The sequence below is a fragment of the Leptonychotes weddellii genome, chromosome 10, assembly GCF_054177405.1.
Source record: "Leptonychotes weddellii isolate Sample4059 chromosome 10, ASM5417740v2, whole genome shotgun sequence".
NCBI lineage: Eukaryota > Metazoa > Chordata > Mammalia > Carnivora > Phocidae > Leptonychotes > Leptonychotes weddellii.
Window position 1 is genome coordinate 101,515,151 of NC_138378.1, and position 16,034 is coordinate 101,531,184.

General features: G+C 45.7%; 2 long non-coding RNA genes across 2 annotated transcripts in view; one reads left to right on the plus strand and one right to left on the minus strand.

Annotated features, from left to right (window-relative positions):
• The window catches only part of LOC145715961 (uncharacterized), a 57,522-nt gene extending 41,521 nt beyond the window's left edge, over positions 1–16,001 (minus strand). The window contains exon 1 of the long non-coding RNA XR_014138285.1: positions 11,289–16,001. This is a non-coding gene — a long non-coding RNA (uncharacterized LOC145715961). The remainder of the gene's footprint in view (positions 1–11,288) is intronic.
• The window catches only part of LOC145715962 (uncharacterized), a 223,205-nt gene that overhangs the window by 144,587 nt on the left and 62,584 nt on the right, over positions 1–16,034 (plus strand). The gene's annotated exons all lie outside the window — the stretch shown is intronic.

Genomic DNA, 16,034 nt, shown 5'->3' on the forward strand with positions numbered 1-16,034 from the left:
GAACAAATAATCCAATCAAGAAATGGGCAGAAGACATGAACAGACATTTCTGCAAAGAAGACATCCAATTGGCCAACAGACACATGAAAAAGTGCTCAACATCGCTTGGCATCAGGGAAATACAAATCAAAACCACAATGAGATACCACCTCGCACCTGTCAGGAATGGCTAAAATTAACCACTCAGGAAATGACAGATGTTGGCGAGGATGGGAGAAAGGGGAACCCTCCTACACTGTTGGTGGGAATGCAAGCTGGTGCAGCCACTCTGGAAAACAGTATGGAGGTTCCTCAGAAAGTTGAAAATAGAGCTACTGTACAACCCAGCAATTGCACTATTGGGTATTTACCCCAAAGATACAAATGTAGTGATCCGAAGGGGCACCTGCACCCCAATGTTTATAGCAGCAATGTCCACAATAGCCAAACTATGGAAAAAGCCCAGATGTCCACTGACAGATGAATGGATAAAGAAGATGTGATACACAGACAGACACACACACACACACACACACACACACACAGAATATTATGCAGCCATCAAAAAATGAAATCTTGCCATTTGCAATGATGTGGATTAAACTAGAGGGTATTATGCAAGCGAAATAAGTCAATCAGAGAAAGACAACTATCATACAATCTCACTGATATGAGGAATTTGAGAAACAAGACAGAGGATCATAGGGGAAGAGGAGGAAAAAATGAAACAAGATCAAACCAGAGAGGGAGACAAACCATAAGAGACTCTTAACCTCAGGAAATAAATTGAGGGTTGCTGGAGGGGAGAGGGGTGGGGGGATGGGGTAACTGGGTGATGGACATTGGAAAGGGTATGTGTTGTAATGAGCACTGGGTATTATATAAGACTGATGAATCACAGACCTATACCCTTGAAACAAATAATACATTATATGTTAATTTAAATACATACATGTGTGTGTGTATATATATATACATACATATATATATATAAATTAAGAATGAGGGAGAACCCACAGTTTTCCAGTGGTGTGTGGGGACTGTGTCATGTCAGCTCTCCAGAGACCCGTGTCTGCCTCTCTTCCCAACTCCAGTCACGGTGAGAAAATTTACAACATGGAAATCAGCAAGCAAATCCAGGTCACTCCCCAGCTCGCCCTGCCACCCAGAGCTGGCTGGTAAACCTTTACCAACACACCACTGAGAAAATCCCAATAATTTTTCAGGTTGGTGCTAAAGGAAATGTTATGGCCCTTGAGATAGAAGTTAAAGCATAATCACTGAGGTAGGAAGGGCTGTCTTCCCAAATCCTTCAAGTTCCCCCTTTGTGGCAGCAGAAATCCTAAGAACGAAGAAGCCAGGCTCTGTGCTATGGGCTTTATGCATTATCTAATTCATTCCTCATCACAACCCTTCCCTGACAACGAGGACATTTGAGAAGTAAATTGCTCAAGGTCACACAGCCAGAAGGTAGTGAAACTGGGATTCAGATCTAGGTCTGAGCCTCTTAATCATGGTGCCATTATCTTAGTCACATTATTATTTCATAAGTAGACTTTTCTTCTCAGTTCTATAGCACCCCTCCTGTTCTCATCTTGTAAACATATAACGGAATTATAACTAAAATCAATCAAGGCAACTAATTTCTAACACACAATGAATATTTTAAGGGCCATCTGAAATCTCAATAAAATTCCATAGCCTATTAAACCATTTTAGCAATTTATAATCATGGCCTATAGAGAATGTCAGAATGAATATTCTGCCCTCTTATTATTTCAGCCATCGAAGATATCTTATGTGATAATTGGCTCTTAGCAGCCAGTCTAATTTATTTATGAATACCTTGTATTTATATTTCATGGATATTGTTTTAATTATTAAATCACTACATCTTAGAAAGAAATGTAATTTTGTTATAGGGCAAATGTTCTTCATGTCAACATTTGTAATGCCATTTTAAAAGTATATAAGGATAACAAGATTGCCTAGGTTTCAAAGACAAAATTTGTTGCATTTTGCTGGAAGCCATTTTGTCTGAAAATAAATACTACAATGCAGAACTACCCAGAGATCTAAAGCAATTGTGAGGATAAAGGAACAAAACCTACCTGCTAATGCACTTGAACCTGTAGTGTCCAGAGTTAATATCCTAATTCGGAGAGGCGGACTGACTTGAAGTAGATAGAAATAAGCCATTGCAGAGTGAACAGAACGTGGCGGGGGGGTTGGTAGCAGGGTCCTGGAGTCAAATCCCAGATCTGCCATTTTCTATCTTTATGACCTGGGGTAAGTTACTGAACCCACTCTCATCATCTGTTTCCCATTTTAAAAGTGGGATCAACAATATCCACCACATAATGGAGTTGTAGTGGGAACAGAACTGGGTATGATTTGCGGAGTACAGTGCAAAATGCAAATGTAAATGCAAATCCTTTGCTCAAGAGTGGTTAAACATTTCAAGACAACAACAACAGAGCAGTAAAGCAAGTGTGGGGGTCCTTCTGAGAGTGGGGCCCTCTGAACCGCTGGGGGTCCTCTGCCCACGAAGCCAGCCAGGTAAGAATCACGTGAAATGCCACATGCCAACCGTGTCCCACTTGGGATGCGCTTGAAGAATAGTAGCTATTTGGGTTTGGGCTGTTTGCCACCTGATTTTTACACAGCGTGAAAAAGAAATCTAATAGTCACTTTTCTTTTAAAGATGGGTACCGGCCACGCCTCACAGAATACACCGGTAGCTACCTAGCGCTGAAAGAGTTCAAAGTCACAACAGTCCAGGCAGACGGGGGCACAGAACCCAGGAGAGTGATACCAACCTCCAGACCAGGGTGCCTTCCCACCCCTGCACTTTAGACATGTGTCAATTGTTGCAAGAGGAATAGAGAATGCGGGATTCTGTTTCCAAGTCGAGGTCTTGAAACCATAAAGCTAATCTCATTGGGTTTTGCACTACATTGAATTAAAGTCCTAATTCTAATTTCACCAAATAGGGTTACCGGGAGAACAGGAAGTGAAGCTTCCTAACTGAGTTCCACCGTCCAGAGGGAGTCCAGAGAGAACAGAAAATCAATTTCCTGATGGTGGAGAAGCGGGTAAGCGAGTCCAACCTGTTGGGAGTAGCTCGTTTCTTTGTGAGGAAGTAAAGACATTTCTGGCAGAGACTTTTCATGTCGAGGGGGGCCATATGGTTCTCATAGAGTTTTCTACACATTCTCCTTTGGGCATCCTCTTCATCGTGGACTGATGGAGCCTCTGGCGATTTTCTTAGTTCTTACCTCCTGCAGGTGAGAACGCCCCCACTAGACTGCAGATCGGAAGCTGAGTGTCCCTGAAGTGGAGGTATTCTTCCATCTCACCCAAATCTTCCAGAGAGTTCCTTTCTGGAGTTTTGTTTTGTTTTGTTTCGAATGTATCAGCACCCGCTTCTCCTCCAGGCCCCCGTTGATCCTCACGGCTCCCCACTCTCTCTCCTAGGCCACATGGGACCACCCCAGCTCCTCAGGGGTCTCAGTACACTTCTCATTTTATTCACTGCTGAGGATTTCTAGCTGACTAACACCTTAGACATGTTCACAGTGGCGACACACCTCCTCCAGCTAGTAGACCCAGGTCTCCACTTCACTCCGTGTGCCATGAAGGTGGGAGACAGCAATGTGGGTTGTTTTCTCAAGTACTTGTCCACAGGGACTATTCCTGGCTTACTTTAGACTCTTCCACAGCGTGGTGCCCAGCACCTTACATGAGGTAGGCATTCAATCATTATTTGTTGAATGACTATATTCCTATGACATCATTTCTTTATTCTATTTAGTTTGATCATGCTGTTGAGACCAAAGGCCCCTTGAAGCATTTGTTTATAGAAATATTTATCGAGGGCGCCTGCGTGGCTCAGTTGGTTAAGCGACTGCCTTCGGCTCAGGTCATGATCCTGGAGTCCCTGGATCGAGTCCCGCATCGGGCTCCCTGCTCGGCAGGGAGTCTGCTTCTCCCTCTGACCCTCCCCCCTCTCATGCTCTCTCTCTCTCACTCTCTCTAATAAATAAATAAAATCTTTAAAAAAAAAAAAAAAGAAATATTTATCGAGTGCCTGCCATGTGACGGGAAAATTTCAAAAACACAAGGAATGAGCACAGTTAACTCTAGCAAATACTAATATATACAGTACTAACATATACAGTAACAACGTGGTGAGTCTGGAGAAGGAAACTGACCCTCTGGGCAGACGAGAGCTGGTGTAGTCATTCCCATGATCGATCCTCCCAGGGACTGGAGTTTACCTCGCTGCTAGGACAGAGGTCTGGAAAAGGTGAGGGTCCCGGTGCAACAGGGATGGAGAAGATCAGCTGTGGGGTATTTTAAGACCGGAACTGCAGAATCAGACTATTAGACTTGTCAACTGGGGGCTTCCGCAGACAAGCTATAACCTTGTGTCCGGGTCTGTTCAGGCTGCTATCACAGCAATAGTATATTCCTCACCATTCTGGAGGATGGGAAGTCCAAGATCGAGGCACTGGTGGGTGTGGTACTTAAGCACACCACATCAGAGAGAAAATGTGCCTTCCTTACATTTCTGCAATCCCCTGAAGTGTGGTCCTGCCTCCTCTCCAGTTCTACTGGCCAAGGAAGCAGGTACCAAGGATCATTCCTGGGGCCAGGGGTCAACCAACTTGCAGTGCTTTGATCTTTACCTTCTACCCCGTCGGAGGACCTCTCCCCATCCACCCCTACCCTGGCCTCATTTGTGAACAAGGAATCGGGCAAAGTGTCCAGGATGTGTTCTATCCCTTTTCTTCCTCCCCCGCCAGAGCCCTGCTTTTCCTGGGCCAGAAGAGGTAGGAGGACTCAGCAGGCCTAGGATACCTTGAGTGTCTGGCTCAGAGGAGATGAGTGCCATCAGGCTCTCCACTCTTTCTGGAGAACACAGAAGGAGAGCAGGGAGTGTGCTCAGCCATCTTGCTCACTTCCCAGCGGGAACTGGGGCCCAGCGCTCGGACTCCAGATGCCCCCAGTGTGCTGTGTGGCTGGCTATCTGGTCGTTGGGTGTGCTCCCTGGTTTCACAGCTCTCCTACACAGGGTGCACACCCAGCTGACAGGGTCTGACAGGGTCTCACTCTTTGAGGCCAGACCTGGGTGTGCTCCTATGTGCCGAGAGGCCCCAAAGCCTCAGGCACGAGATGGGAAAGGTCAATGGCCCTCCTGCAGCAATCGCAAGGGTGTGGGCTGGGGTCACCAGGACAGCAGAGGGAGCAAGCCATCACTTGGGTCAGGCTCCCTTTCTTCTCAGTGGCAAATAGGTCATTTGGAAGAGACCTAGAAACCCTTCCCTAAACGGTGCCTCAGAACCACAGCACCCGGACCAGGGTCTCTGCTTCAAGCCCCAGAACAGGAGAGCCGCTGAGGAGCTGTAGCCACACCTGCCTGGAAACTTGCTCGAAAGCAGTGAAGCAGGACTCTGAGCCACTCGCTGGCCTCCTGGCTGCAGGGGGAAGGCCCCCAGACGTGCCCAGGGCTGGAGGGAGAAAAAGCCTGGCATGGCCAGACCAGAAAATGGTCCGATGGCGCCCCCTGCTGTTCACATGCTAGACCGTATGGATTTGCAATGGAAACGCCAATCTGTTCTCACTTGGAAGAGACTTTGTTTTAAAGCACTGTGTCAGGGCGCCTGGGTGGCTCAGTCGTTAAGCGTCTGCCTTCGGCTCGGGTCATGATCCCAGAGTTCTGGGATCGAGTCCCACATCGGGCTCCTTGCTCGGCAGGAAGCCTGCTTCTCCCACTCCCCCTGCTTGTGTTCCTGCTCTCGCGCTCTCTCTCTCTCTCTCTCTGTCAAATAAATAAATAAATAAAATTAAAAAAAAAATAAAGCACTGTGTCAGGTAACTGTTGCTGTGTAACAAATGTGTGGTTTACAACAAACAACTTATTATCTCCCCCCGTTTCTAGGGGTCAGGAATTTGGTTTGGCTGGGCAGTTCTGGCTCCAGGGCCCCCAGGAGGCTGCCATCAGATGCTAGCCAGGCTTGCAGCCATCTCCCGGTTTGACAGATGCTGGGAACTCCACTGCTGAGGTGGTAGACTCTCTCACTTGGCAAGGTGGCGCTAGCTGTTGGCAGGAGACCTCAGCACCTCTCCACAGGGGTCTATTGTTTGCACAACGTCATGGCATGGCAGCTGACTTCCCCCAGAGCAAATGATTCAAGAAGCTGAAGTGGGAGCTGCAATGGCTTTTCGGACTTGGCCTTGCAAGGCACGCAGTCACTTGAACTGTATTCACGCTAATTCACACGAGCTGTGATTTGTGATTCGGTGTAGGGGGAAACTACACAAGGACATGCATTCCAGATGGTGAGGCTCCCTGGGGACCATCTTGGAAGCTGGCTACAATAAGTACCCATCATGCGCTAGGCAGTGTATAAATAATATATAACAACAACATCCATAGCATACAGTGGCAATTATTTCATGCTAAGTACCTTCCCTGAATTAGCTCATTAATCTTCACCACAACCTGACAAGTTTGGTCCTTCTGTTACCCATTGGAGAGAGGAGGAAATTAGGGCTTGGGGAGGTTAGGTACCGAGGTCACACAGCCAATAAGTGGTTGATTGAGCATTTGAGACTTTGGTCTGTGTTCACTATGCTGGAATGCCTCCCTAGGCATTTAGAGCCAACAACCAAGCAGGTGGGCACAGAGAGCTCAAATAACATGGTCAAGGTTACTGAATCAGCAAATGGCAGAGCCAGGGTTTGAATAGAGGCCTGACTCCAGAGCCCATGCTCTGTCCAGCCCACTGCACTGCTCTGGAATGGGGGAGAGGGACACAGAAAGGAGAGAAGAACACGAAGAACAGGGTAACTAGCCCATCTAGGGCCTATGTGCCTATCAGAAAGGCTGCTCCCTTTTTTTTTTTTTTAAAGATTTATTTATTTATTTATTTGACAGAGAGAGGGAACACAAGCAGGGGGAGTGGGAGAGGGAGAAGCAGGCCTCCCACCGAGCAGGGAGCCCAATGCGGGACTCGATCCCAGGACCCTGAGACCATGACCTGAGCCGAAGGCAGACGCCCAATGACTGAACCACCCAGGTGCCCCAAGGCTGCTCCCTTTTGGGCAGCTGTAGTTCTGCAGATGCTTCTGGGCTTGGCAAGCTCTCCCCACTTTCTTCCTGGTCAGGGCAACATCTGAGTGTGGCAACCCTGGGGCAGGAAGGGAACAGGCAGACAAATGGGAGAGATGTGCTTATAGTGTACAAGGGTGGTTGTAGGGGGCTAAAAAAAGGGGAGAAAAAATAGAGAAAAGGAGAGAACAAAATTAGGAGATGAAGAAAGAGGGGACAAGAAATGGCAAAGGAAAACCAGACCAAGTATATGGGGTCCGTTGAGTCCTCCTAGGCAGATGCTCGGGACCTTCTCTATGAGTGACTGGGAGCTCCAGCATGACTAGCTGGAGAAGCAGAAGATCAAGTGTGTGGGGGCCTCGGACTCTAGTTCACCAGCTCCCCCTCATCTCCTTCCCCAGCTCCATCACTAGCTGGAGGAATGGGGAGTAGAAAGGACACTCCAGCATGAAGCTGGCCTGAGGAAACCCTAGTTTCCAGTAAAACGGGGTGGCAGCAGGGTGAGCAGCCTCCTGGGAGAGCCAGAGAGACCCAATCCAGATGCTAATGGTGAGAGTATCAGAGAGCGGATTGACAGATTGACTACCTAGAGAGAAAACTGGACGGTATCAAACAAAATGGATTGTTTAATTGGTAGGTTCAGCTTTGTTAGTGGCCATTGATCAATTAATGTCTGCTTGCCTTTGTGTTCGAATTTGTCAAGGATGACTTCCACGCCAGGACATGGAGTCGGAACCCACCCGCGTTACTGATCATTTCAAGTTTAAAGGTTAGGAGTGTCGGAGGCAGAAAGTCATGGATGTAAGTCCTAGTTTTAGCAGCAGATGTAGAAGGGGGATCCCCGCCCCCACCCCAGTAGCCTCAAGTGCCCCCGCAGTCAAGCTTCACTTGGGCTGCCTCTCCTAAAAGTTCGGCAGCCAGGGGCGCCTGGGTGGCTCAGTTGGTTAAGCGACTGCCTTCGGCTCAGGTCATGATCCTGGAGTCCCTGGATCGAGTCCCGCATCGGGCTCCCTGCTCGGCAGGGAGTCTGCTTCTCCCTCTGACCTTCCCCCTCTCATGTGCTCTCTCTCATTCTCTCTCTCTCAAATAAATAAATAAAATCTTTAAAAAAAATAAAAATAAAAAAATAAAAGTTCGGCAGCCTTCTAGAGGACACTCCCGGGCAGGAAGCTGAAGCAGAAAAAGCACTTTTGTTCCTGCCTCTAGCCTCTTCCTACTCCAATAAGAGCTCACAGTTGCCAATTGGTTTTCCAAAAAACAGATGTTTATTTTTTTTTAAAGATTTTATTTATTTACTTATTTGAGAGAGCGAGAGCGTGTGCACAAGCAGGGGGAGAGGCAGAGGGAGAGGGAGAAGCAGGCTCCTGGCTGAGCAGGGAGCCCCACTGGATCCCAGGACCCAGGATCATGATCAGGGCTGAAGGCAGACGCTTAACGATTGAGCCACCCAGGCGCCCCTGAAAGAATAGATGTTTATTTCACCTTCTGCTTATACTCTTCCAGGGCTTTTCAGCCACTTACAGCATAAAATTTAATTCCTGAGGACAGCAAGTTGGGTCTTTCATAGTCTGCCTGCTAGCTACCTTTTTAGCTTGATCTTCCAGCAGGTCCTGTGTACTTTGTTACCTTTGGGCTTTTGTTTATGCTGTTATTTTTATTAAAAATTCTTCCCCCCGGGGCGCCTGGGTGGCTCAGTGGTGGAGCGTCTGCCTTAGGCTGAGGTCGTGATGTGGCTGGCTCTCTGCTCAGCGGGGAGCCTGCTTCCTCTCCCTCTGCCTGCCACTCCCTCTGCTTGTGCTCTGTCAAATAAATAAATAAAATCTTTAAAAAAAAAAGTTCTTCTCCCTCTCTCTGCATGGTACTCTCCTTTTCAAACTTCAACCTGATTATCCAACCATCCTTCCAACCATCCAACCATCCTGCACCCTGAAATTCTACTTCAGTGCTCCCCAAGCTTGTCCACACACTGGATCACCTGGGGATGATTTGAAAAACATCCTGATGCCCCATGTCCCACCTTCAGAGGCTGTGACTTTACTGATCTGGAATGTGGCCTGGGCTTGAATTTTTCAAAGATCCCCAGGTGATTGTAATGTGCAGACCCAGTTCCGGGACCACCGCCCCACCCTGTACCACATACTATAATAGCCCTTGAGGATTTAGAGGTAAAAGTTGGTTTAGACTAGATATTTAGTGTAGAAGGAGAAATACATCAATAAATACGTAATTGCCCAACAACGTATGCAAGTGTTATGAAAGACATAAGGCACGGTACCCTTGGGAAGGTATAGGAAGTACACGTAACCCCCACTGGTGAGGTTGAGGGATGGGTGGCCAGAGCTGCTGAGTCTTCAAGGACAAGAAGGGGTGTTCCAGCCAAAGATGGGGGTGGGTACCCTACTCAGAGGGAAAACGGAGCACAGCACAGTGAGCTAGAGAGAGCGCGGTCACCTTCAGGGGTGGACAAAAACTTAGTGTGACTGCAGCTTTGGGGCAGTTAGGCTGCAGAGGCAGACAAGGCCATGAAGGGAGCAGGGAGTGCAGAGTCACCAAAAGGGGTGTCAGGGATGTGACGGGGTCACGCTTAGTAGCTGTGAATGCCCAGGAGGTAGGGCAGTTGGTGAACTGGGAGGGGAGACGATAGGAACCAGTAGGGAGGCCTTTCCTTCTTCAGAGCAGTCTCCTCTCCTACATCTTCTCTACCTGCACACTGCATCTCACATCAGACCCCCTGGCCTTGTGCCCCTGACCCAGAGTGAGGTGCCTGGTGGAGAACGAACACTCATACCTCACCCCACATGGTCCGGTAGGAAGAGCTCAGATCCAGAGCCAGACTGCCTTGATTCAAGACCCAGTTCTACTCCTAACAAATGGTGTGATATTGAGAAGTCAGCCACGTTCTCCGGTCTTACTTTTCTCCACCATCAAATGGAGAAAATGCCAAACTCATAAGGTTATTTTGAGAATTAGAAAAAATGTATGGGGTTCTTATAGTTCCCAGAACGGCAGCTTCAGCATCACCTGGGAATGTTAGAAATGCGAATTCTCAGGCCTCACCCAAGACCCGCCGACCCAGGAACTCTGGCGCACGGCCAGTACTCAGTGTCGGAGCCCTGCTGATTCTAATGCATGCTGAAGTTTGAGAAACACTAGCATGTGGAAACGGCTTCACCCCTAGGCTTTTCTGGAAGCCTACTCCTGGAAAGTGGAAAAACCCACCCCGCTAACCAGCTCTGGCCTCTGTCTCAGCCCCTCCTTTCTGCAATTCTCCCCGAGTTGGTCATTGCAGATGTGAGGCTCTGGGAGGCCAGGCTCTGAAATCAGGTCTTGGGGGCTGGGCGGGGGGGGCACTATACCAGCAGCTGCCTGTGTACATACGTGCATGCACAGATTTTTGATCTCTAAGTAAAACTGTGTGACCTTGACCTCTGAGAATGCATAGGTTTCCTTGTCTGTAAACGGGAATGATAGTACTTAAAGGCTAGTCCTTTCCACACGTGAACTCATTTTATCCTCACAACAGCCCCACAAAGCTAGGACTATTATCACCACCATTTTAGAGATGAGGGAGTCAAGGCACAGAAAGCCTACATAACCTGCCTAAGGGCACCCAGCTGTTAAGTGTTAGAGCTGGGCTTCAGGCACAGGCCCTTTGGTTCAAAGTCCATGCTCTTAACCAGTCGGCCTGCCAAAGCTGCTTAGAAAACATTAATGCGCCGGCCTTTAGCCTACTCCCCCCTTGGGCTCTCTGTTGTGTTGAAACACCTCACCCTGAACATAGTTTCTCTGGGACTTACAATGAGAATTCGGCTTAAGTCATTTCACCTCTTCCGGCCTTAGTTTCCAAATGTTTAAAATGTATGGTTGGGCTAGATTAGGGATGTGAGCTGGAGCCCCGAGGCCACAGAGAATAAACTGTGTTTGTCTCTTGATCTGAGTCGAAAGTGACGGTCTGGAAATGGTATGTGCTCTGGCTCTCCACTCTGCAGCCCCCCACCCTCCACAGTCTCACACAGGCCCACAGGCCTCCCTTAATGAACTCTCCAGCATCCAAAGGCACTTGAGTGTGAGATCACTCATCGGAAAATGCCTAAATCTGAGGGCCTGTGAATTTACAGCCCCAGCACCCCCCCCACAAGCCCCCCTTTCCCCTCCCCCAGTCCCTGCTCCTCCAACTTAAAGGACACTTTACCTGGGATGTTTCTTGTGCAGAGAAGGCCCTGAGCCTTGGCTTACACCTTTATGGATGTCCTCTACTTGGCATGGCTGCCAGGTGTGAGCCTTGTCCTCTCTCATGGCCACATGCCCTGGAAATGCTGATTTATATTTGCTTCTGGAAGGGAGACAGATGAAGCTTGTTTTAGAATGGAAGGTTAATCCAATTTCAGAATCCATCAAACGGAGATGATTTCTGTTATTTTCATTTAATCTGGAACATTCCGTCTGTTCAAACTTAGAAACGAATCAATTGCTGGAAGAAGGAAGGCCCTTCACGAGCTTCTACACTCCTGTGTTGGATGCCTTTCATTTCCCACAGCAGGGATACACTCAGTATGGATAAAGTAGCTCCGGGCATTTCTACTGGACTTTGTGAATGTCCTTCATCTGACTGCCGGCAAGTGGGCGCCAGGTGTTGCCAACTGTTAGCATATCGTCTTACAGGGAACAGGTGCTCAAACATTGCCCAATGGATACATGAACGCGCACACACTTTCTAGCAACTGGAGGCGATGCGAAATAACTCGCTGAATCTCACCCAAATTGTAGGCATGATTTTATTTTTAGAATACTGTATGGCTTATAAAGAGTTTTCACACACATTCTCCATAAATTATTTTCCGTATTTTAAAGTTGAGGAAACAAGGCTTCAGGAGGTTAACTAACTGCAAAGTCATACTGTGGCGTTCAGCTTTCCAGGACTCGGGTTACCCTTTTCAAAATAAAAGGTAATATTAAAAAATAATTGTTGAAAAACTATTGCTTAAAGCTGTGGAAGCTAAAGCTTTAGATACTAAAACAGAAAAAAAACCACCTATCACAAAAACTGGAAACAATACCTAATCTTTATAATCTTTATAGTTTCCAAGCATGTGCTCACATCTGATTTCCTTTGGCCCCCCGCAACAACTCTCCCCCGGCGGAGTAAAATCCTCTCTCATTGGGTGAGCCGACCCTAAGAGACTGCCCCGACGATCTTTCCAAAAGACAGGTCAGACTGACAGTTAAGAACCGAACTCGCATACTCATGCCATCTACTGGTGCTTTTCTGGTAGCATGAGTTCCAGCGGACGTTATATTAAACATTTTTTGTGCAGGGTAAAAATCAGCAGGGCCACTCAGATGTTTTACTCATTATCCGCCAAGTCCTTGAAAATACTGCCCCCTCTCAATCGTTGAGACTCGTTTTTGAAGGAGGCTACTTTAAAACAGGACTCAGGATTTACTCAGGAAAGGGTTTGAAAAGCTTTGGATTCCTTTTGGCATTTTGGCAGGTTTTAGAAATGCCTCTGAGCACCTTCCAATTGGCCTGGAACCTGGGGGCAGGGAGATGGCTTAGCTAGGAAAAGAGAACACTCACAGAATCTTCATGTGGTCACAGTAACGCCTCCACTTTGCCCGGTGTTTTCTGGGAGGGCTACAGGTAGAGTTGGTTAGCTGAGAAGGTAGTGTGGCCAGGTGCTGACAGTTCACTCCGTGGGACCTCAACAGTTGGTGGAAGTGAAATTCTGGGAACAGCTGAAGCCCACCCTCCTGACCCAGGGGCACACCAGGTGGGATCTCCCACTGCACCAGTCCCTGAAAACCTCTGGCCAATCCTCAGGAACATAAATACCTCCTTTTCCAAAGCTGGGCTTTGCTCTCGGTATGTTTTTTTTTTATTATTAGATGGAATTGGTTTTTGTACTTTGCGTTAAATCCAGGGACAAGAGATGACTTGTTCATCGTTAGGGCAAATCCACAGAGGATTGAAATGAGATGATTTGGTATATAAAACCATTTTTCTCATAATCTTAGTACTCTTTAAAAATTGGACTAACTCCATTAGAGCACTAGTATGAAATAGGCTAAGACAAACACAGGAGAAAGAAAATTAGGTTTGTAAAGGAACTAGTCAAAACCTGTAGTGAAAATTCTTACAGGATTCTTCTCAAAAGTTACCTTGTCTGGCTGGGGGGGAAATGGAGGCTTTTTTTTTTTTTTTTATTTACCTTATCACTGAGGTTGTATTCACTACACTTTACCTTGGTTTCCTTTTGTTCCATGGTAGGAGAAAAATAGGAGCCTTGACAATTATTGAAAGCAAAGTAAAATGTCTATTGAGGCAGATTATGAAAGGTTCCTTATGGCAAAAGGTCAAGATGGTAACATTTGATAAAGAGCAGATTTCTAGCCCTAATTTGTTATAAAGGCATATCAAACCAGGAAGGATTTAAAGAACTTTGAAAGCATTCTGGCCATTCATTAGAGTAAAATTAGAGTAAATTGTGAAGGATTGTAAAGGTCAACTGGAAAAAAGTATAGATACATTTACATAATACTTAACCGGTTTTTAGGCCATGTATTTCACTATGTTTTAACAAGAATCATTTAAGATAGGACTTTTTATAATTCATACTTGAGAAAACAAAGGTTAAGAGGTTAAGTCACACACTTCCCAAAGTCACATAGTTAATAAATCACACTCGTTATTAAAGACAGGCCTTTGAAGGCTAGTGATCTTTCTAGAAAGATTTTTCCCGGAGACTTTTCCCCTCCTTTTAAAAAGTATATCTTAGGAAAAAAGTTTATCTGTTGTATTTACTCACTTTTAAGGATCACTGTTTTTAAGCAGGTGGACATCATATTAATCCTTTTTTTTTTCTTGTTCATCCTTCTAAGTCTTTTGGCCTCTTTTTGAGAAATACCTGTTTGTACCAGGTGGTAACATACCATAAACCATACATTGCATTAGCACCCTTACCTGCAGGGAATACATCCAAGGCCCCAGTTGATGCCTGAAAGTGCGGGTAGTACCAAACCCTATACATATTGCTTTTTCCTATAATTTATAAATTAGGCACAGTAAGAGACTAACAATAAAATAGAACAATTTTAAGATACTGTAATGAAAGTTATGTGAATATGGTTTCTCTCAAAATATATTGTACTGTTCTCACCCTTCCTCTTCCTGTAATGATGTGAAATGATAAAATACCAATGTGACTAGAGGAAGTGAGGTGGATGACGTAGGCATTTTGATGTAGGTCAGGCTACTCCTGACCTCTGACCGTATGTCAGGAGGATCATCTGCTTCCTGACCCACAGGTGACTGAAATCTCAGCAACGGAGACCATGGATAAGGAGACTACTGTATTGAGTTTGAATAACCCTTTCAATAGTGATGGTCATGTATTTGCAGATAAGTTATGTTTGCATTTGGGTAAAAAATCTGGATTTCTTGGCTCCACCTCAGAGACCAATCCAGTATTGGGAGAGGCATAATTCACTGTTTAACAAGTCTCCCAGGTGGTCAGATTACAAATATTAAAAGCCTAAATATGTTGAGTGTTGTCCAGGATCACAAAACCCTTAATGGTGCTTTGGAATGTATATTTTATGCCATAATAGGTTTCAATTTGTTAAGTCCCACTATTCTAAAATAAAGAAGCCATGCAATTCATACTCAATTTTAGATGGGTATGCATCCTAATTTTTCCTTTTAGTTCCGCTTTATTTCTAGAATTCTCATATTAGTGCAAAGTGCTAGCCTAACAGGAGTTTTTCAGTTTAATCTTGCTCTACTCCCAATTCACACCTTCCTTCCCTAGAAGGTTTTATATGGCTCCTGGTGGGAAGTTGGTGTTAAAAACAGGCATGCAATAGTGGATGTCTAAACTGTGAGATATTTTTATAACTGGTGTGGAAATGAACCATCATAAACATGTCTCTGAATCTTTTACAACTGGTAGCTTCCCAATACTGCTGGATCCAAACTACCTGTGGACTGATTTCGGCCTGGGGTATGGGGCCATCCCATAAGACTTTTATGAATAAATAAATTTAGAAAATAGATACGCTATTTTTCTCCTCCAATCCAGAAGTAGCCATTTACAAGGGTAACTTAAATTGTTACAGTAATTACTAACAAACGCTTAATCCCAAAAATACTCACTTTAGGTTCTCTTTAAATAAAAGCACTCATGTTTAAAACCAAAACAACTTATGGCCACTGTCATCTAAAATGAAGAGGGTTTTGAAGTCTTCAAAGATTAAAGCTTTACCTGTACAACCCCCAGTAATCCGCTTATCTTGTGGTATACTCTCCCCTGTATGTGGTCAACCTCTTCATCCCAAAGCAGAATCACTCCCATTAAGTGCTTTCCCATCTCCAGTGAACAGTGTTCATTTTTCAATAAACAATCCAATCTGACTTCATCGTTCATGTTGCTCTTTTTTTCAGTTTTGCAAACGTAAGTTTTTAAAAGGCACAGAGGACCTCGTTGTTTGTTGTGTGTACCTGCCAGTTCCCTAAGTTAACCTAGTGATAGGACATTTTTTTGTTCATATATACTAAACTGTAGTTTGTCAGTGTCTGAGGCAAAAATCATCACACAGAAGTTACTACTGGTAAATTCAGTATCTCCTGGTGTAGATTAGGTTAAATTAACTAAGCCAGAATATCACCTTATCACTAACTGAAGAAAGCCATAGCTACTCAAAGGTATTACGTATGTGTTCACATTAAAACTAAGATAAGATGTTATTAAAACTAAGTTAAAACTAAGACAAGGAGGGCGCCTGGGTGGCTCAGTTGGTTAAGCAACTGCCTTCGGCTCAGGTCATGATCCTGGAGTCCCGGGATCGAGTCCCGCATCGGGCTCCCTGCTCAGCAGGGAGTCTGCTTCTCCCTCTGACCCTCCCCCCTCTCATGCTGTCTCTCATTCTCTCTCTCTAAAAT